The sequence below is a fragment of the Hakea prostrata genome, chromosome 5 (assembly GCF_041222555.1).
Source record: "Hakea prostrata isolate BN-2017 chromosome 5, UWA_Hpros_2, whole genome shotgun sequence".
NCBI lineage: Eukaryota > Viridiplantae > Streptophyta > Magnoliopsida > Proteales > Proteaceae > Hakea > Hakea prostrata.
In genome coordinates, this window is record NC_142604.1 from 13,827,803 (window position 1) to 13,850,785 (window position 22,983).

The 22,983-nt window shown below is 37.4% G+C and overlaps 2 pseudogenes across 1 annotated transcript; one reads left to right on the forward strand and one right to left on the reverse strand.

The window, feature by feature from the left end:
- The first annotated feature begins 104 nt into the window (after nt 1-104).
- On the forward strand, nt 105-12,056 carry LOC149015311 (pentatricopeptide repeat-containing protein At3g63370, chloroplastic pseudogene; annotated as a pseudogene). The gene is made up of 6 exons (XR_016173412.1): nt 105-539; nt 837-902; nt 6,192-9,895; nt 9,985-10,338; nt 10,455-10,542; nt 11,400-12,056. The product of XR_016173412.1 is annotated as a pentatricopeptide repeat-containing protein At3g63370, chloroplastic pseudogene (transcript).
- On the reverse strand, nt 1,956-4,738 carry LOC149015312 (pentatricopeptide repeat-containing protein At3g63370, chloroplastic-like; annotated as a pseudogene).
- Nucleotides 12,057-22,983: the final 10,927 nt, after the last annotated feature.

Sequence of the window (22,983 nt, forward strand, 5' to 3'; positions counted from 1 at the left end):
TTCAAAATAGTTTTTTTGGGTTTTAAATTTGACAGAAAAATAGTAAAACCTTGTATTCCTATCACCATCACTAAGGAGGCGTTTGGTCGCAATTCCCTGAAATTAGATTCTAGGGAATTATGAGTCGAACAAAAAAATCGTGTTTGGTTAAAAATCGAGTCCGATTCCAAGGAATCATGAAACGGCTGGAATCCACGTTTTAGCCTAAAATTCGTAATTCGGAATCCATTGGAAACCACCTCAAGGATCCCATCGTATAAATAACGATGATTCTACATAATCACAAAAATGGCGAGCTGTCTCTGCTTGTTCTAACCTGACTCTCTGCAATCACCAAGCTCTCCACCGTCACCCAGCTTCGATTGATCTAGGCGACTGACTTCGTCAATGGAAATGCAACTAAAGATGGATGTCTTCATCTCTTCTTGACTGTGAACCCTAACTTGTGAGGGAAGATTCGAATCTTCTTCCTGCGTGCGACTGCAAATCTTCATCTTCTTCAAAGCCTCTGCTAGAATCTCTGCAACTCTTCCCAAAAGGTATTGTAGCCTCTTTGTTTTCAGGTATTTTCCCCTTTTGGTTTTGTATTTTTCATTTCCTAATCTTCCCAAGAGTTCGTATGTTGTGGATTAACGAACGGTAATCCTTTTGAGAAGAAACGAAGCTTTTTTTTTTTGCTGCTTTGTCTCTCTCTCTTTTGATTCTGAAGTTAACTTGTTCTCTTCTCTTAAGATGATGGAAACCCTAATTTCATGAATGGGTTGTTTTGAGGTAGGGTTTATCACTGCTCTACTTCTCTTACTCTTTCCTCTAAATCGCTTCATTTTTTCTTGCAGATTTGGTAACTGTCTAATTCGAGTTTGAACGGATACCCATCCCCGCACAAGCTCAACCTCTCACTGGTAAGTCACACCCACCATTTTTATTTTATGGAATCATTGATTAAGCGTAGGAATATAGATACTTTCCTTCGTCAGGGTGAGTTGTAAATAGTTAAAAATTGCTTTTCTCCCAGTCCTTTCTTGCTTATAAACTGCTCCTAGAATCATGGTAACATCCATTTGCTTATGTTTGTTTTTTGCTTCATCTGCTACCTCCCTCTTCCTCTCGTCTATACATACTACACTGATGTTAGCCTACTGTTGATGGGAGTATGCATGCAATTTATGAATGTGTGATCTAATTTAAATAGATATAAATAGTGTCTCTCATCTGTAAACAATTCTGTGTTCAGTGGTGCTTTCAAATATGTACATTTTTACAATTTCTGTGTATTCTAACATATTGTTGTTTATCTAAATGTTAGGCTTTTCATGCCTATTCTTTCTCTTAAAACCGGCTTACCTATTTTTATACCAGTGTTGAATACATTGATCATTGCTGAAGCACAATGTGTTTCTTTCTTTCTCTATTGGTTCATTCTCTTATTTGAGTAGTTAGTGAAATTGTGAAATTCTTCCATAGAACAATTCTAAGGATCATTGATCATTAATTGTCAGTTAAAAGTATGAAGACTTATAGAAACCCTCAAAACCCAAAGTGCTGGTCAGTGATGACAGGAAGGCTAATAGTGCTCAAAGCCTCAACCTGATATGATCATCTTCCAAGCTATAGCTATAGCAAATGCGATGATTGCATTCAACATTCCCCACTCCCTGTACATATAAGAGGGTCTGCCATCTTCACCAAGTAAGACCTTCCTGCAAGCTGCTTATCAGTTATCACTACTCCACCACACTAATGGTTGTAGCTCAGCTCCTAGACTCTCATATATCCTATCATATACAGTCGACAATTATCCGGTAACCTCCAACCAATGATTGTATTGGACCTGCAGTGTTGCACCTTTGCATTCAAGTGATCAGCGAACACAATGTTTTAAGTGGAGCATCACCGATATCCAGCTTTGGAGACCAATAAACAGTGTAAAGTATGTGAGAACTAGCATTCACTAGTCACCAGAAATCTCCACAGGAACATACTCCACCTTCAAAATGATGGAATCTGTTGGCATCCCTCACAACAATTTCTCTCTTGTCGAGCCTTGAGATGAGCTTAGTGAAGACATGACAATCACCACAGACCCGAAGGTTCTTTGTGATTCGAATGGGTAAACCCTCCGGGGTGCTAATCAGACCAAAAGCAATAGCAAGCCTCTCACTATGCCCATAAAGCATCTTAACCTTTTCTTCTTCCCCCACATCATGCAAAACGTATTTGGTTTCAGGAAGATAGCCTCCTTCTCTTTCCATTCTCTTGGTGATCTCAGCCAATTTCAAGTAAATATCCTCAATCTGAGGGTGAGATTTGTCCCTTGCAGTGAAAGCATGCACCTTATTTCCAATCTCTACCCAACTACATGCAGGATTCTTCCTCAATCCCATTACCTTCATTTTTGCCCGCCCTTCATCCACATCCTTCCATCTTTGACTGGTGGCAAAGGCATTTGAAACAAGAACATGGTTCCCTGGATTTTCAGGTTCCAACTCTAGAAGCTTGTGTGCAGCAATTTCTCCCAGCTCATTATCAGAGTGAACCCGACAAGCTCCAAGAAGAGAACACCATACTGCAGCCGTTGGCTTAATTGGCATACTCTTCACAAACCTGTATGCTTCATCCAAGCACTTGGCACGCCCAAGAAGATCGACTACACACGCATAGTGCTCTGGCCAGGGCTCCAGCTGATATTCACTTCTCATAATTTCAAGATACCTCCTCCCTTCATCAATTAGTCCTGAATGACTACATGCATAAAGAAGTGCAAGGAAGGTAATATGGTCAGGTATAAGATCTGTTTCCTTCAACTTTGTAAACAAATTCATGGCTTCTCTGCCATGGCCATGCATTCCACTTGCATTGATCATACTAGTCCATAGAACCAGGTCTTTATGTGTGATCCTGTTGAATATCTTGTATGAGTAGTCTATGGTCCCACACTTTGCATACATATCAACAAGAGAACTAGCAATGGATCCTTCCAATGTGAATCCATTCCTTAACAGGAACCCATGAATTTCTTTTCCTTTACTTAGTGCAGACAAGCTTGCAACAGCTGAGAGTATACTAACTAAGGATATTGAATCAGGTGGAATCCCAACATCTACCATGTCATAGAAAAGATCAAGGGCCTCATTGAATAGATCGTTGTGAATGTAACAGGAAATCATACTCGTCCAAAGAGACAACATCTTTATTCACAATTCTTTTGAAAATTCGAGATGCATACTCAATCTCTCCACATTCTCCATATACATCGATGACTGTGTTCTCCATCACAAGATCAGATAAACCTTGTCTCACAACATAATTATTAACCTGTTTTACGTACGAAATGCATCTCAAGCCACCACAAGAAAGGAGGATGCTTCCAATCATCAATGCATCTACTTGCACGCTCTCCTCTTGTGCTTCCCGAAACAATTGCAATACCTCTAAATAGTAACATTTTGAGCATAGCCAGCAATTGCTGTAGTCCATGAAATATAGTCTTTGTCAAGCATTTTGTCAAAGGCACGTTCCATATAAATTACACAGCAGCACTTGGCATACATGTCCTCAAGCGTATTACCAACTTGTAGATCAGAATTTAATCCATGTTTTATGGCATACGCATGACACTCCATCCCCTTCGATAAACTTCCCAACCGACCTGAAGCTGAAATAATGTTCATCACTGAAACCTGATTCGTTTTCTGACCTGCATCCAGCATTTCCTGGAAAAACTCAATAGATTTATGATATAGCCCATTTTGAAGGAAATAGAATGGAATTCCATGATATGTCATCCTTATCATCCATCTGTTGCAACACTTGAACGGCTTTATCCATTCTACCACATCTCGCATACATAACAAGCAATGCATTGGCCTCATATACATTGAGATCACGGCCTGATTTCAAAAGAGCATTATGGATTTCCTTGCCCAGTTTTGCAAAAGAAGGCTCCCCACAAGCTTGAAGTGCACCGACAACTGTGAATGAGTTCATTGAAATACCTGTCTTCTGCATTTCTCGAAAAAGCTTCAGAGCTTCTAGAGGCTGCCCTTGCAACGAGTAAGCATATATGATAGAATTCCAGGTCACAACATCCCTTTTATCCACCATTCAGTCAAATAACTGTCTTGATTGCCTGACATCACTACACTTTGCATACATGGCGACGAGGGAGTTGACAACAAAAGCAAAAGATCCAAAGCCAGATTTAACCGCTAGGCCATGAATTCCAGCCCCAAAGTTAGGATCTTTCAGAGCCGCACACGCTTTCAGTATAGTAGGAAAAGTGCAGGCATCGACATCAACTCCCTGTAGCTGCATATCTCGGAACAATTTCAGTGCTTCATTGGGTTCTCCATTGGAAACATAAGAACCAATCATCGCATTCCATGTGAAAATTGTCCTTTGAGTCATTTGATCAAACAACCTTCGAGCATCCACTAAACAACCACACTTGCCGTACATAAAAACAAGCTTGGTGCTCAAGAACACCGAGTCAAAGGTGAACCCTGATGTGAGAATATGCGCATGGATTTGTTGACCTTGAGCTAATGCTTCTTTGCGAGCACAGAGATCCAAAGTGGACGAATAGGCTTCATCCGCCAGGACTTGAGGTGGGTTTTGAAAACTGAAGTTGTCATTCAAAGAGAGAAAAGCCTCCCGAAGTTTTCCGTCCTTGCAAATCTCTTTGACAGAACGGAAGTTAAGGGGTTTTAGTGGAGGTTTTGAGGTCCGACGAGGTGGGCTTTCCAGGGTTGTATACAGGATGGTCTGGGAAGAGAAGGATCAATGAGGACCGAGTCGAAGAGTCACAACCATGGATCGAAGGCCTCGACAGACTGAGCATCAAAAGGGAATAAGAGCATTAGCAACGAGGAGGTGCTGCTCTTGCAGTGCAGCTTGCATCTCTTCTCATGTCTCCTTTGAGTTTCCCAAGGCTATGCAGAGCCTGGAATCTTCCCATCCAAGGATTTCTCAAGGACGCTCTCATGCGCGACCTGGCAGCTGAATTGTCCAGGAATTTAGCATTTTGCCGACGTCAGCTACTAGCTCTTTCCTTGTAGCAAGTCAGTTTTGGAGTTTGATCACCTTCTTCCCGTTGAGGGAAGGACAATGTCCTCTTGAGCTTTTCTACCGCACAGCATTGGTGAGATCCACCAAAAAAATCACAAAGTAAAAATCTTAGTGGGTCTCATGTAGACCCTACCCGCACTCTGACCCAGTGGGTTTCAAAAGTGTCATAAGAGCACATTGTTCCTAAACGAGGAGAACTGATCCGAACTCTTTAAGTTTTCCACTTATGAGGTATTACCTAGAAAACACCCTCAATTTCTTTATCCTTTCCAACAAACTCATTATAATAATTATTCTTTTGCTTTGTAGATGGTGCTTGAGACTTGAGTTGGTTGAATGTTGCTAAAAGTTGCACTCTTAGATCCAAGAGGGAACTTCTTTGCGGCAAAGACTAGAGTACACAATGTTGTCTCAACAACAATGTTAGAGGTGGAGGCGATTAGGATTGCAGTCTTTTTAGCTCGTCAACTTGACTTGTATAGAGTTAGACTTCTTTCAAATAGTCACTCTACAGTATTATCTCTTAATGGGCACCCTAGCTAGTAGTTTAGATTATGCTAGTTTTAGTATATCTAATGATATTAGTTGGTTTGGAAGTTGCTCCAATAAGTGATAAGTTTCGAAAAAATCGGTTGAAATGGCACGACCATAATCAACGGAAACCTATAAATGCCCTTGTAAGGAGAAATGATATAATCTAAATTGAAAGAACTAGAAGAACTAAGAATAGACCTAAAATAATCTTAAGAGAAGTATTGAGAAATGATATACATATTTTAGGCCTTGTATCTAGCATGACCTCAAACAAAACTAGTTGGAAGACAAGAATCTATGTTGCTAACCCTATTTAATTGGGACAATGCTTATTATTGTTGTTATTGTTGTTATTGTTGATGATATTAAAACTTATGTTCCTAGGTTTGAATTCATTTAGTTTTGTTTTTTTAATAAGAAAGAAAGCTCCTTTGCATATTACTTATAGGAAATTCTTTTGTAGATTAACTTGCTAAAGGAAACTCACATATAAAAAACACATTAATTATTATTTTGCATATTATTAATATGTATATTACATATTAATTTTTTATAGGAAACTCTTTTATTTATATTTCTTTGTTTTGTAGGTAGGCCTGAGCCGCCTGGGGCACCTTAAGAGTTTGGATCAGTTCTCCTCGTTTATGAACAATGTGCTCTTATGACACTTTTGAAACCCACTGGGTCGGAGTGCGGGTAGGGTCTACATGAGACCCACTAAGATTTTTACCTGTGATTTTTTTGGTGGATCTCACCAATGCTGTGCGGTAGAAAAGCTTAAGAGGACACTGTCCTTCCCTCAATGCGAAGAAGGTGATCAAACTCCAAAACTGACTTACTACAAGGAAAGAGCTAGTAGCTGATGTCGGCAAAATGCTAAATTCCTGGGCAATTCAGCTGCCAGGTCGCGCATGAGAGCGTCCTTGAGAAATTCTTGGATGGGAAGATTTCAGGCTCTGCATGGCCTTTGGAAACTCAAAGGAGACATGAGAAGAGATGCAAGCTGCACTGCAAGAGCAGCACCTCCTCGTTGCTAATGCTCTTATTCCCTTTTGATGCTTAGTCTGTCGAGGCCTTCAGTCATGGCTGTGACTCTTCGACTCGGTCCTCATCGATCCTTCTCTTCCCAGACCATCCTGCATACAACCCTGGAAAGCCCACCTCGTCGGACCTCAAAACCTCCACTAAAACCCCTTAACTTCCGTTTTGTCAAAGAGATTTGCAAGGACGGAAACCTTCGGGAGGCTTTTCTCTCTTTGAATGACAACTTCAGTTTTCAAAACCCACCTCAAGTCCTGGCGGATGAAGCCTATTCGTCCACTTTGGATCTCTGTGCTCGCAAAGAAGCATTAGCTCAAGGTCAACAAATCCATGCGCATATTCTCACATCAGGGTTCACCTTTGACTCGGTGTTCTTGAGCACCAAGCTTGTTTTTATGTACGGCAAGTGTGGCTGTTTAGTGGATGCTCGAAGGTTGTTTGATCAAATGACTCAAAGGACAATTTTCACATGGAATGCGATGATTGGTTCTTATGTTTCCAATGGAGAACCCAATGAAGCACTGAAATTGTTCCGAGATATGCAGCTACAGGGAGTTGATGTCGATGCCTGCACTTTTCCTACTATACTGAAAGCGTGTGCGGCTCTGAAAGATCCTAACTTTGGGGCTGGAATTCATGGCCTAGCGGTTAAATCTGGCTTTGGATCTTTTGCTTTTGTTGTCAACTCCCTCGTCGCCATGTATGCAAAGTGTAGTGATGTCAGGCAATCAAGACAGTTATTTGACAGAATGGTGGATAAAAGGGATGTTGTGACCTGGAATTCTATCATATCTGCTTACTCGTTGCAAGGGCAGCCTCTAGAAGCTCTGAAGCTTTTTCGAGAAATGCAGAAGACAGGTATTTCAATGAACTCATTCACAGTTGTCGGTGCACTTCAAGCTTGTGGGGAGCCTTCTTTTGCAAAATTGGGCAAGGAAATCCATAGTGCTCTTTTGAAATCAGGCCGTGATCTCAATGTATATGAGGCCAATGCATTGCTTGTTATGTATGCGAGATGTGGTAGAATGGATAAAGCCGTTCAAGTGTTGCAACAGATGGATGATAAGGATGACATATCATGGAATTCCATTCTTTCAGGTTTCCTTCAAAATGGGCTATATCATAAAGCTATTGAGTTTTTCCAGGAAATGTTGGATGCAGGGTCGAAAACGAATCAGGTTTCAGTGATGAACATTATTTCAGCTTCAGGTCGGTTGGGAAGTTTATCGAAGGGGATGGAGTGTCATGCGTATGCCATAAAACATGGATTAAATTCTGATCTACAAGTTGGTAATACGCTTGTGGACATGTATGCCAAGTGCTGCTGTGTAATTTATATGGAACGTGCCTTTGACAAAATGCTTGACAAAGATTATATTTCATGGACTACAGCAATTGCTGGCTATGCTCGTGAATCACTATTATTTAGAGGCATTGCAATTGTTTCGGGAAGCACAAGAGGAGAGCGTGCAAGTAGATGCATTGATGATTGGAAGCATCCTCCTTTCTTGTGGTGGCTTGAGATGCATTTCGTACATAAAACAGGTTCATAATTATGTTGTGAGACAAGGTTTATCTGATCTTGTGATGGAGAACACAGTCATCGATGTATATGGAGAATGTGGAGAGATTGAGTATGCATCTCGAATTTTCAAAAGAATTGTGAATAAAGATGTTGTCTCTTGGACGAGCATGATTTCCTGTTACATTCACAACAGTCTATTCAATGAGGCCCTTGATCTTTTCTATGACATGGTAGATGTTGGGATTCCACCTGATTCAATATCCTTAGTTAGTATACTCTCAGTTGTTGCAAGCTTGTCTGCACTGAGTAAAGGAAAAGAAATTCATGGGTTCCTATTAAGGAATGGATTCACATTGGAAGGATCCATTGCTAGTTCTCTTGTTGATATGTATGCGAAGTGTGGGACCATAGACTACTCATACAAGATATTCAACAGGATCACACATAAAGACCTGGTTCTATGGACTAGTATGATCAATGCAAGTGGAATGCATGGCCATGGCAGAGAAGCCATGAATCTGTTTACAAAGTTGAAGGAAACAGATCTTATACCTGACCATATTACCTTCCTTGCACTTCTTTATGCATGTAGTCATTCAGGACTAATTGATGAAGGGAGGAGGTATCTTGAAATTATGAGAAGTGAATATCAGCTGGAGCCCTGGCCAGAGCACTATGCGTGTGTAGTCGATCTTCTTGGGCGTGCCAAGTGCTTGGATGAAGCATACAGGTTTGTGAAGAGTATGCCAATTAAGCCAACGGCTGCAGTATGGTGTTCTCTTCTTGGAGCTTGTCGGGTTCACTCTGATAATGAGCTGGGAGAAATTGCTGCACACAAGCTTCTAGAGTTGGAACCTGAAAATCCAGGGAACTATGTTCTTGTTTCAAATGTCTTTGCCACCAGTCAAAGATGGAAGGATGTGGATGAAGTAAGGACAAAAATGAAGGTAATGGGATTGAGGAAGAATCCTGCATGTAGTTGGGTAGAGATTGGAAATAAGGTGCATGCTTTCACTGCAAGGGACAAATCTCACCCTCAGATTGAGGATGTTTACTTGAAATTGGCTGAGATCACCAAGAGAATGGAAAGAGAAGGAGGCTATCTTCCTGAAACCAAATACGTTTTGCATGATGTGGGGGAAGAAGAAAAGGTTAAGATGCTTTATGGGCATAGTGAGAGGCTTGCTATTGCTTTTGGTCTGATTAGCACCCCGGAGGGTTTACCCATTCGAATCACAAAGAACCTTCGGGTCTGTGGTGATTGTCATGTCTTCACTAAGCTCATCTCAAGGCTCTACAAGCGAGAAATTGTTGTGAGGGATGCCAACAGATTCCATCATTTTGAAGGTGGAGTATGTTCCTGTGGAGATTTCTGGTGACTAGTGAATGCCAGTTCTCTCAAGAATAGACCATGGGCTGATGATGTCTCTGGACAGCCTAAGAAGAAGAAGAAAGGAGCTGATGAAGTTGTGAGTCCGTTGAAAGAGATATCAGGTGCTTTGAGAGAGTTGGCCAAAAGTGTGGGAAAGGAAAGAGAGGAAAAAAAGGATAAAGAGGAACTTGTCTGTGATGCAATTAATGCAATACCAGAACTTGACTTGGAGACCTGCCTGCTTGCAAAAGATATATTTGCAAAAAATAGCCAGCTGGGAAATGCACTACTAAGTGAGAAAGAGGAGGATAGAGCAACTGTTATCAAGTTTTACTTGGATAGATATACTTGATGAGGTTAAGATATGTTTTTACTGTTTTTCATGCATTTGTCAGTACATTCAGTTGAATCATATTCGTTATTTGTGATATTTTTTTGATTTCAGGTATCCTCTTTAACGCTTCAGTTGGACAGTTGGCTGTGTGAAGAATCTTTTGACGGGTCACAAGCACCTAGGGGACAATTTACAAGATGGTTATGTTTTTTTTATGAACAATTGCTATTTAGATTTGGTGCTTCTTTGAATTTGGAACAATTGGTATTTTGATTTCATGGTTTGTTTTGCTATTGTTGGTTATGTTAATTCATTGAGGCCCGAATGGAGTTTTAAGAGCTGTCTAGCTCTATTTACTATGTATATGCACAATTTCTGTTTCTTCAAATGTGTTACAGTCGGAGATGGGACTATTGGGAAGACTTGCTTATTAATCTGTGCTCTCTTTGTAACAAATTTCCCTCTGTGAGTCTCTTCAAATTTGATTTTGAATGCTTTTAGATTTTTCATCTTTTGGGCTTTACATAAATTGTTCATCAGTATTTATTATTCTTGTTCGCTAATGGTTATTTCTTTTTCAGGATTATGTGCCTACCGTTTTTGATAACTTCAGCGCGACTGCTGTGGATGAAGGAACAACTGTCAATTTAGGTCTTTGGGATACAACAGGTTAGATTTGAAAATTTTGGGTAAAATTTAACATAGATAATACTTGGTCTTTCAATGTCTATTCTTTATCTGTACTAACTTCTGAGTGTGTTTCTTCTGGCTTGATTCTCTCATTAGAGAGAGTTATATTTGAATAAGTACTTCTGTAGTTTCTATCTTGTGTATTGCTATTATTGGCATGAGCTTGAAAGTTTTGAGCTAAAGGAGCATTGATTGTATTATATAGATAGCCTAGGATGCAAATTATTCTGGCATAGAGAATAGGCATTGAGATGTGTCATGTTCGATTAGTTTTTGTTCCTTAAAATTTCAAATAGCATTAATTTACTTGCAACTGTGAAAGATCTTATGTACTGATGTGGGGTTTCAAACTTGTGGTCTTTCTTGTTTGCTATACATCTTGTATCGGAACATTGGATGAGGCGTTTCCTTGTAGTTTTTGCCCTTGTCATGCATTTGCAACATCTCACCTTTTCCGAACTAAATTGTGTCAGCTACATGGATCCTTTCCTTCTAACCAGCTCTATCCAGGGTCTTAATTGATATAGAGCCTAAGCTGTGCATGTTTTTCCTTGTCACTTTTCCTAGGTCTCAGCTTGTCCTGGCTGTTTTAGTTCCTCTAGTTTTAATCAAGTTGCTCCTCTATTCTGGAGCATCCAAATGCCTCTGTTGAACCTGGCCATGCCAACTGAAATGGCTTTCTTCTATCTTGTCATGTATTGGACTTATTCCCATAAATATTTATGTGTTGTTGATCTCAATACAATGCAAAGTTATATTGTTCCTTGTTATGACTTATGACATAGTTTTTTGCTATTAACTTCAGCACTACCAAAATTAACTCTTTCCTATGACAGATGTATATGCATATGGGATACTGCTATTGGAGATTTTGGTGGGGAAGAAGCCTGGTAAGGATGCAAGGAGTGGGCAGTTTGTTGATTTGCCATCCATGGTGAAGTTAGCAGTGTTGGAGGAGACAACAATGGAGGTTTTTGATGGGGAGGTGCTGAAGGGTATCATAGATCCAATGGAGGAAGGCTTGTTTCAGGCATTGAAGCTTGCAATGGGCTGCTGTGCACATGTGGCCTCTGTTAGACCTACCATGGATGAAGTTGTTAAATACATACTCCCGTTTAAGCTTTCTCTCCCATTGCAACATAACGTAAAGCTTCTTCGATTGATTCCTCCTCCAATCCCCAACTGTAACATGTAATATTGCTTTGTGATTCATTATGTATGTGTATGGAATTTGTATTTTTAATTTTAGGTTATCAACAAAGTAAAGCAAATTCCCTGTGATCATCTCATCAACCTAAATCTCATTGTCTAATTTAAAACTTGTTTACTTTTAGATTCTTTGGTGAGACTGTTTGTCTGTTTGGTCTTCAGTCCATTCAAACTTTATGAAAATAGGAGAAAAAAAATATAAATCATGGGTTAGGAAGCCTGCTTATGGGTGATGACCTTGGTACCAGCAGGAAGTCTGCGTAGCTCACGAGGAGCGGCAAAACAAGTGAAGGCCAACATTGACTGACTGTGCACAACAAAGGTATATGAAGGTCAGTAAGCTGCGCTGATTGCAGCTGGTGACAAGCCAAGCCCGGGTTGGGTGCTTTAGTAGCAGCTTTAGGCCATGGCCTGCCGCCCCTCCCAGGTGTTTCTGAGCATCAAGCGTAGCCAAGTCGCCAATAATATAAAATGGAAATTAACAACCTCAGCAACTTGGGTTAGGAATGAATTACCTCCACCATGTTTCTGGAGAATGGATTTGGTTGTTCTAAGGAGTCAATCTCACTTGCTATATAACTTCGTATGCCAAAACATAAACGTACCTCTTGTGTTATGGGTGAAATCATGGGTCATGCAAAGCTGATGAGAGGAGCTCAAGAAGAATTGTCAGATCATAGTGGCTGGAAAATAATCCATATTGAGGGCGAGGATCCTGTGTAGAAACCATCAGTTGAGGTAGAAGCTTTGAGAGGAGATAATGTTAATGAATTGGCAGAAGCTTTCATCAGGCGATTCCGTAAGAAGTTACAGAATCACAGTAGTGAAGAGTTGATGAAAGTGAAGAAATCCTGAAGAAAAATATGATCTAGTCTGTATAGTACTGAGAAGGATAATATAAATTTGTGCTTACCATAAAATGACATAATTAAGGGTTGTTCAGTATCATGAGCTTCTGGATATCAAATGGGTCATTAGTGATCCAGTTGCAAAATTGGTCAACCATACATGTTTATTAGCCCTCAGTGTTGTACCCACATTTCAGAATTGATTGTAAGCTTTTTATATTAAATGTCTTAGCGTGAACCAAAATGTTAAAATGTTTACCTGTAATTGAAGGTGACAAAAGACTTAAGTAAGATTGCTATATATACGTGGCATGGAAATTAATTTTTTTTTTAATACATGACAAGAAAAATCACATACATTTCTTGGATACCTTTTTGGGGAGGCAGATGCGAAATGCCTATTTATTTTTGTACAAGATTTTCTAGAATGTAATTTTTTTTGGACCCGTCAAGTTGTTGTTGGTGGTTTGTTTAAAAGGTTGAATCCACTCCCAGAATCAGGGTAACCAAACAATTTTTCAGACAGATTCACTTTCAGAATCAGGGTTACCAAACAGTTTTTCAGACAGATTCACTTTCAGAATCAGGGTTACCAAACAGTTTTTCAGACATATTCATTTTCAGAATCAGGGTAACTAAATGGTTTTTCAGACAGATTCAGTTGTCAGAATCAGGACAACCAAACAGTTTTTTTTATAACAAATATGATTCTACATAACCTAATTCCACAGAATCATGATTCTATAGAAACATGACTCTGAATCGAATTCCATAGAATCGCGGAACCAAACACGGCCTAATGAAATTGGACTGGAAACAGCTCTTCCACCTCGAAGACCCATTTAATTTGGTTCAGAATTATAGGAAGATCAAGATTAAAATCAGTGAGGCTAACTCAAACAATTGGAGTTTAAGATGTTCAATCTTACCAAAACAAGTTTTGTTCCAGTGTTTCAATTTCGTAAGTAAAGCTGTTAAGGGAGGCCCATGTCATAGCTACGGCTTAAGATTAAAGGGAACGCTCTTTATAAAATTACTATTGCCCCCACTTACAAAAAATTACCTTAGGGTCTCTTTAGCGGCACTAAAATCAATTGAATCCCTTTAGGTTTAGGGTTAGTTTTTTTTTTCTTTTTCTTTCAGTAATGTAATTTAATACAAGTGTAAATAAGTAATATACAATTATTTTAAGATTTTTAAATTAATCAAAGATGTCATATCATCACTTAATTAACGTAGCTTAATGAAAAGGATATCAATAATAAAAAGCAAAGTCTAAGGTTAAATTAATAATTTAAAAAAGCATAGGGGATAAAATTGTAATTAAACATAGTACGAAAAGGCACTAATAATTGTCCCTCTTTTTTTTCTTCTTTTCTTTTCTACCTCATTTTTAAAAGCTTCTTTGTTTTTAATTGTTATTTATTTTCCCCCCTCCTTTATAGAATTTTTTTTTTGATAGATTCTAGTGATGTCAATTTGCAATCGGAATTGAATTGGCAATTTTAGTCCAAACCACCCCAAACTGAATCTTAATGGGCTGTTTTGGGCTAAGGGGCAAACCCCGAACGGTTTGGGCCAGTGCAGCCCATTAGCCTGTTAGTTTTAATAAGATATAATTTTTGAAAAGGTTTTAGTGGACTAGTTTTACTAAGCCAATTATTTTATTATTACTATTTTTTAAAGGTCTTAATTTTCTATTAAGATACTTTTTTCTATTCAATAGCATCCACATTTATGAAACATCCATAGGTTCAATTTTGAGCTTAAATTCTCTAATATATTTAAACTTACACTCAGTGCTGTAAAATACCTTTAGCTTTAAATGCTCTCTATTTTTTTGTTCAAAATCTTTTTTTTTTTTTTTTTTTTTTTTGTCAACTTCAAAATCTATTCTTGAGAGGGAATAACAATATTTTACAAATGGATTATAATGGTTTGATAACTAGTTGGTAATAGTTTCAAAACCACCCCAACCTAAATCCAAACCATTAGCTAATCCAAACCTAAACTGCATCAAACTAAAAGTCTAAAACCACCAACGGGGGTTGGTCCAAGTGGTAAGTAGCTTGGTCCGCTTAAGCAAGGTTCCGGTATCGAAGTCTTGTGGATGCAAAAAATCCCCGCTCGGAGACTCACCCACCTCAGCCAGGTGTGCGACGCGGGTCAAACACTGATTTATAAACCGGAGTTGGCAACAACAAAATAAAGTCTAAAAGCATTATTTTGCAAATGGCCTATGTTTGGATTTTGTGTTTTTCAGTTCGGAATTGTAAACCCAAACCAAAACTGTGTTGACACCCCTAAATTGGACTCTTATAAAAGAGGGATTTTTTTTTTTTAATTTTCTTTGGGGCAAAGAAAAGGGAGAACTTAAAAAAACAGACATCTAGCTTTCTCGGTGAAAAAAATACATCTAAGTTTAATGGATTTTAACAAAAGATGGAAGAAGGAAAATAAATAAATAAATACATATAATCATATTAATGGATTCTTATAAAAAATGGAGAAAAAAAATTCATAAAAGAAGAAAAAATTACATCCATATACGGATTTCTATGGGAATAATGAAATAGTTAGAATTAACATAACCAATTAAAGTGGTAAAAACGGATGGTAATTTAATCATTTTAAAATATTATAGAGAAGGAGAGGAAAAAGAAAAAAGGAGAAGGGGTATGCGGGGGGGGCGTGAGGTCTGGATCTTTTTAGATTCCGTAGCCCATTGTACCTTTTTTTTTAATCAAAAGCAAACTTTAGCCCATTATACTTATTATAATGTCAAAATAATTTTTTTTGGTAATTATAATGTCAATATAAATTACACTTACTTTGTAAAAGGAAGAGCAAGAGAGATCCAAGTATCATTTCATTTTGGTTAAAGAGAGATCCAAAAGAAGAAGAAAAAAAATCTTCAATTCATTTATGAACCCATATAGTTCATGTTGCATTGATTTTTCTCAAGTTGGGATCCTATATTCATGAGATGGACTCTCTTAAGTATATGGTGGAAGGGTACGAGAGTAAAGCAATTCTCTCAATTTTGTTATCTTCCTCTAATTTTATTTTGTAAAAAGGACATTTTCTTCTTGTGCCTCCTGAGCTAAAGTCAAGCACACTACTTTTCTTAATGTCTGTTTGGTCACTTGAATCTAGATATTTGAAATCGATGGATCATGATCCGGGGTTTTTTTGATTGAGAATCTCTGGATGTGGCACCCTAAGTATAAAATGGTTGAAATCTCTTGATGCTCACTCACAAATTTGCACATTCTCATTTCGCACTCTTGACGGACTTCAAACTTCGTATGCGAGGCTTCCTCTTCATCTTCAAACTTCAAACTCTGGGTTTCGCCCCATCTTGTTCGGGGTGATCGAGGTGTTTCTTCTCTTCAACTAGGGTTTTCGACTCTGTACTGATTCTTTGCTATTTGCGGATTCCTTATCGGCTGTTACCAATGCGTTACTTTGGCTTTTGCTTCGTGTTAAATTGTGCCGTCCTCTCTTTTGTCTTTGAGGCTTGGCTGCTTGGAATGGGCTTTAGGACAACTATCCTGTGGTTGAGCAAAACTATCATCCTTCTGATTGTAAGTATACTACTCCAACTAGGGCTGTCTCTGTGAGTCCGTATCAACAACCCTCGTCCGAGGAGTACTTTATGCTCCCAAACCCTTACCGACCACGACTATTTGGGGGGGGAGAACAGAGAATTTGGTTCTTGCAGAAACTTCAGGAATAAATCTTTGTTTGACCTAAGAACCTGTAATGCAACTTGAAATTCTTTCGACTGGTGAAGTTTTTCATCATTTGCAAGACGTTTTGCTTCAATGAATTTTTTTTTTTTCATTTATATTTTGATTATGCATTCCCTTCTGTGGTGATTTATCTCTGACATGGTTTGTTCTTGAAGATTGCTGCCTAACTTCGTGTCTGTACTCTCTGTGCTCGTCAAATTGATGAATCTCAAGCTGAATTTGCTTTTCTTCATGCTGATATCTAGAGAAAGTTGCTTGTGGAGTATAAGTAGTCCGTGCATTACACTTGGTGGCTCACATTTGGGGTCTGTCTCTTTGTGCATTTCTTGGGCTATCAGCAGCATCTTCATGGCTATTCCACTTGATTTCTTGTTTGAAGATATCCTCCTTAACTCGTATCCTTCCTGAATCTGCCAAAAAATTCAACAAAAATCAGGATCCTGAATCCAAAACTCTGCCATATTATACTTCAAGAGATGAGTATCCTAAAAACGAATAAATCACGTAAGACAGAGTTCGATTATGCTTGATGGTATATCATATATGGAGGTCAGAGTTCGAATCATCTCAAGGCCAGGGGCGAAGCCCCCTTTCTATATTGATTATATAAAAGCTCCCCCGAAGATGTAATCGTGGTGCATGCAAGCTGGCCCGGATGAACCTTAGATCCAAAAAAACAAAAAAATAAAAGTAATCTCCTATGAGTCCTATCCCTTTTTTTTCTTTTTTTTTTCAGAGTAATTCTCCCATCCCCAATTTACAAAATCACCCATTCCAAAATAAAATAAATACATTCTTTACTATTTCCTCAAACCCGTTGTCATACTACCAAAAAATGTAACCCTTGTCATACCCTAGTTAGAGCTCTTCAGTTGATCACAATCTAGTTTGAAAAGCTACAATTTCTCTTTTCCTTTCTATATTTAATGAGGGCCCATGGGCCACAAGATGCATGGGTGTCCAAGGGGGCAGCCCAGGTGGGCAATAGCACTGCTCGGGTAGAAACAGTTAGTTTTTGTTGTTGTTGTCGTTTATTTTTTAAGAAGAGAGTGATTTTTATACTTCGAAAAACTAGCATTATGTCCAAGGGCAGAACCATGATTCAAAATTGGGCAGGCCCAAAGAATGAAAGTCCAGATAACCTTCCCATTGGAGAAGCACTAATATTTTATTCGTTGGACACTTATAAGACTCATTGGGGGTCCTACCTCTGAATTATTTTATTATATTAAGGAATAGGCCCACATATATTTTGTGGGGCCCACACATATTTAAAAAAAGGGATAATTACTGTTGTCCCCCTGTAGTTTGATTTTATTACTAATAAAACCCTGTTTTTTATGAAATTACTGTTGCCTCCCTTCCTTATAACGGTGTTAAGTTGCCGTTAAGTTTGAATATGTAATGTCTAATTTGCCCTTCATTAAAATTAAGAAATCAAAAAACGATACTATCCCATTTATAAAACCAAATTAAATATCAATTTTACCCTAAACTTCATTTATTTTGAATTAATGAAATGGGCAAAATCCAAATCCGATTTGGTTTCCCACCTTCACAAAACTTCATCTATTTTGAATTAAAGAAATGAGCAAAATTTGGTTTCCCACTTTCATTAAATTTCATTTATTTTGAATTAAAGAAATGAACAAAATCCAAATCCAATTTGGTTTTCCACCCTCACTAAACTTCATTTATTTTGAAAAATTTTTAGGTGATATTCAGTTTTCAATTTGAGTTGAATTCGATTTTCCTTCCTCTTCGGTTAATTAAGGGTACTACTGTAACTTGACAAAAGGGTAAATAAGTATAAGGGTATTTGAGAAAATATAAAGATGCCACATCATCAGTTAATTAACGGAACTTAACGGTAGGGGGGCAATAGTAATTATAGACAAAGTTGAAGGTTGGATTAGTAATTTTGAAAAGTACAGGGGATACAATAGTAATAAAATCAAAGTACAGGGGGCCAATAGTAATTATCCCTTAAAAAAAATATACAAATTAAAAGAAAAACACGACTTCAACCTTAAATAGTTAGATGCAAACCAAAATTTTCTTTGGTAGAAATACAAACCATTTTTTTTTTTTTTTTTTTAAGGCAAAAGATGCAAACCAATGATTGTTAATTACCTTAATAACTATAGACATTTTATTCACAATATAAAATCAAATAACAAAAATAAGGGGGCATGTGGTTCCGCCCTGATTATGCCTCTTTTATCCAAAATATCCGAAAGGACATGCATATGGTCTAAAGGCTAGACTATCATGCTAGGCTTAGGAGGAGATTAAGCAACATGTCTTCCCCTCACCAGATTTCTAAGAACCATGAGCCTTATCTAACCCAAACCCTAAACATAAGCATGTTAGGATGACTTGCTAAATTGGTCATAACTTAGAGTTAGATGAAAACTTTGTTTGTTGCTATGCGTATTCTTTTTGCGGTTCTTAGATCATGACGCATGGCTTTTTTTAAACTCAACAGTTGTGGTTATTAGGGTAAAAATAGATCACAACTATTAGATATGAAAGAAAAAAAAAAATCATACATCGTAATCTGAGAACTGTACGAGAAGTACCTGCGCATTACCGCAACCGAAGATAACGACTGAAGGTAGCTCTTACTACTATCAACCAGGATTTTTGGTATTGTTAAGGAATATTTTGATTTGATAGTTGTCATTTTCTTTTTATTTATTGTTAATTTTAGAAATACAAATTGATGTTTGCTTTGTGGTTGGCAATGTTGAAAGCTTCAAAGAAGAAGATCAATTAAGGGTTGACTTGCTAAATTACATTTTCTGTTCCTCTTAATGTTGGTATTAGTTGCTTTCAAATCTTTTATTAAGTTGTTTCTCCAAAAAATATTTAATGAAGTTGTTTCAAAGCAGTTCAATAATCTCTATCCAGAATCAAATGCATAGAGGATACATTTATTGAAAACATAGAAATTTAGTTCATTTATGAAATCCGTTTTTCATGTTATAGTTGTTTTAAATAATTTATGATAAATACCCTTTGTAGGTAAAATAAGTGTGTGTTTGGTAACGGTCTTTTCTAAGGACGGTGTTCTTTTCAAAAATAGTTTTCTTGCGTTTTGATCAAAGAACTATGGCCTGAGCACAATTTTGGGCATTAGTAAAATTTTTGCTAAGAATGTTTGAGAATCGTTTTCTAGCTCCTTCTATTTTTATTTTTATTTTTTAAATTTTCTATGAAGGCGGAAAGGAGTTAGAAGTTATGTGTGAATGAAATTTGAGTCGAATATCCCTCTTTGTGCCTAATTTTGAGACGTGTCTTTTTTTGTTTTTGAGAATGGCGAAAATTGTTTGACAAAAAGTCTTTTCAGTCTTTCAAACATAAAAATTGAACAGGTTCTTTTCTTAAAAACAAAAGAACAATCGACTTTACTAAACACTTTTTGGCGTTTTTCTGCATTTTAAAAACAAAATAACGCCAAAAAGTGTTCCTTGGTATGTTACCAAACGTGTTTGCATTTCTTTTGTCATATCTTTTGTAACCAATATCTATAATCCTCAATTCTTCGCTAATGGCCAATTGAGAATTCCCTTCAATCTCTACATTCATACACACAACTAGTAAATCAAAAGTAGAACCATGATTCAACATGGGGGGCGGGGGAATTCCATGAAAAGAGGAGTGGAAAACCAAAAAACAAAAGAAAGAGCGGAAAAAAAAAAACCCAGGGGACCGAGCACTCTGGGTCCACTCCGCCTTTGAGTAAAACATGTCCACTCACACCCTGACATTCTTCTGAGTTTTGATCCTTCTTGATCATGTTGTTTCTTTTACATGATTCATTCTCATCCTCGTGCATCTATTGGTTGAAACAACCATATAATGTAGAAACGCTTACGTAAGAGTTGAACCTCAGTGCAATAGTCGATGAACCATAATTATATCTTGAGATTAAGATATTGCAACAGTTGAACCAAAATTTTCAATTCATATCTTTAGAATGCTTGCTTGCCATCAATAATGGTTGTCCATGAACTTCTCTTGTCCCTTATAGTTGGTCTTGGAAGACTATTTTAGAGGATATGATGCCATTTTGTAGTTTATTTTCCTTTCTATGATTGTCATGTTTCTCGAAACTTTGTTAGGTAGAGTCATCTTTTGGCAAAAGCCAATTCTAGAATTGTTTTGTTTTTTGGGTCTCCAACCAAAACAAATTTGTTTTTTGGTCTCTTGTTTGGTGACTCAAGTCTCAAGCTACCCTCCTCTTCTTTTGTACATATTCTCACTGTCAATGAACTCTGTGACTGGTTTTTATTTTTTAAAAATAAATTTATTTTAATAAAATCTTAACAACCTGATTAAAAAACAAAACTGACTTAATTATTTGTGGTTAGTAGCTTTCCAATCTAAGATTGTATTAAAAAGCCACAAAACCTTCTTAGAAATTAAGAAATATTCTAATCAATGTGGCATAGAGAAACTGTGGTAGATGGGAAATCACATAAAACCTATATGATTTGGTGGCATTTGCTTATGTAACCCTAAAAAAATTCCAAACATATAAAAAACAACATTGACATCATGAGAATCCCAACAGAAGAGCATTATGAATCTAATCAGCTATCTAAAAAAATATTTATATTATCAACTATGTTCATTCTTTTATTTATCCTTCTTTTTTTTTTTTGGGGGTTCTGGGAACATTTCAAATAATTGACGAGAACCATAGATATCCTAAAATTATATCAAATTATTAGTTACCTTTCTATTTTTCCGTTAAAACCAATATCTGATTAGAAAAAATGATAAATATATCATTAGTTGTATTATTCTATGTCTTATCATATAAAAGAAAAACTTTTCCAAATTGGCACTCGGTTCCCTTTTCTGTTAGAACCATAAGTTAATTAGATAAAATGACAAATATAACTTAGTTATATAATTCTATATCTTATAATATAAAATGAGAAATGGAAGAAGATGAAATAACTTTTTTTCCTTTTCTAAGAAAAAGTAACTCATAAAAGAAGAAAAGGAAATAAAATTTAAGTGTCTATTTTTATGGCAATATTGTAGAATCACATAAGATTAAAAATAATTTAAAATTTATGAAATTATTTGACAATTTAAGCAAAATTTATTAAGGGCCTGTTTGGTTACATGAATCTAGAGATTTCAAATCTCTGGATTTATGAATGCTAAATTTATAGTGTTTGGTTGTGAAAATTCATGGATTCATGAAATCTAGCGATCCCCTTTTTACACTAAAAACATAAATATGTAGATTTATGGGTATGGGATGAAACCCAGAGATTCACCCCTACTATAAAAACGCTAATTTTTTTAGGGCCTGTTTGGTTACATGAGTCTGGAGATTTCAAATATCTAGAGATTTCAAATCTATAGATTTAAACTCTATGGAGTTATAATTTATAAAATTAGATGTTTGGTTGTGGAATGAAATTTTTGGATTCATCCTAAAAAACTATTTGATCGACGTGATTTTTGTGAATGTGAAAATGTATAGCTTTTTTGAAATCTCTGGATTTTACACCTTACCCATAAATCTACAGATTCACCTTTTTAGTGTAAAAAGGTGAATCTCTAGATTTCATGAATCTAGAGATTTTTACAACCAAACGGGTATAATTCTCAAATTCATGAATCCAGATATTTGAAATCTCTGGATTCATGTAACCAAACAGGCCCTTAAACAAGGGCGAGAATTACATAATATAATAAGAGAAAATTACTATATCAAGCTAATTTCTAAAAAAACGACCCCGCTCCTCCCTAACAAACAATTGCAACGGACTAGGGAGTGCCTCAACATGAAAGTTAAGCTCACCGATCTACGGCATCATCGACTCCAACCAATCCGCACATCGGTTGGTCTCGTGGACATTATGGACCACCCGCCCGTGCTGGAACCCTTTTTAAGAGCACCTGAATCTCTTCCATCAGTTCAGCAACGATCCAAGGAGCAACAGCTTCTCCTTGAATGGCCTACACGGCATTCAAAGAATCGCAATGAATCTCCACAGCTGAGAAGTTATGCTTCTTGGCTTCTAGAATACCACACCTGATGTCTCTCAATTCACATGATAGAATGTTGTTGTCAGCAACACCACCTCCTATGGCAAACACCACCTGACTATTTCCCAATCTTCCGATGGCACCATATCCTGCTCTATGATCCTTCACTGAACCACCATTAGTGTTCACAAGCAGCCAACCCTCCAGAGGATAACCCTAATGGTGAATGGACAATTCTTTGTGGAAAAAGGAAACATCAATACCCTGACGCCTGAAAAACTCTTTGTTAACACTGTTGTCTTCTACCTGCAACTTTTGGTCATCGAACTTGTATTGAACCAGCCACTTCACACGAGCACACACCTAGGTAGGGGAATGGACTTCATTCTTGAAAATTTTGCCATTCCGTTCTTGCCAAACACAATAGATTGTTACAGTGAACGAGAGGCACCTCACCATGCTAACAATCGAATCACCTGGAAAGTGAGAGGAATCCCAATGTACCGCTCCTCGCCCAAGTTAGCCCAGATCGATGGGAGAATCCATTCCATAGTTTGATTTGTTTCCACACCTCATCAGAGTACATACAA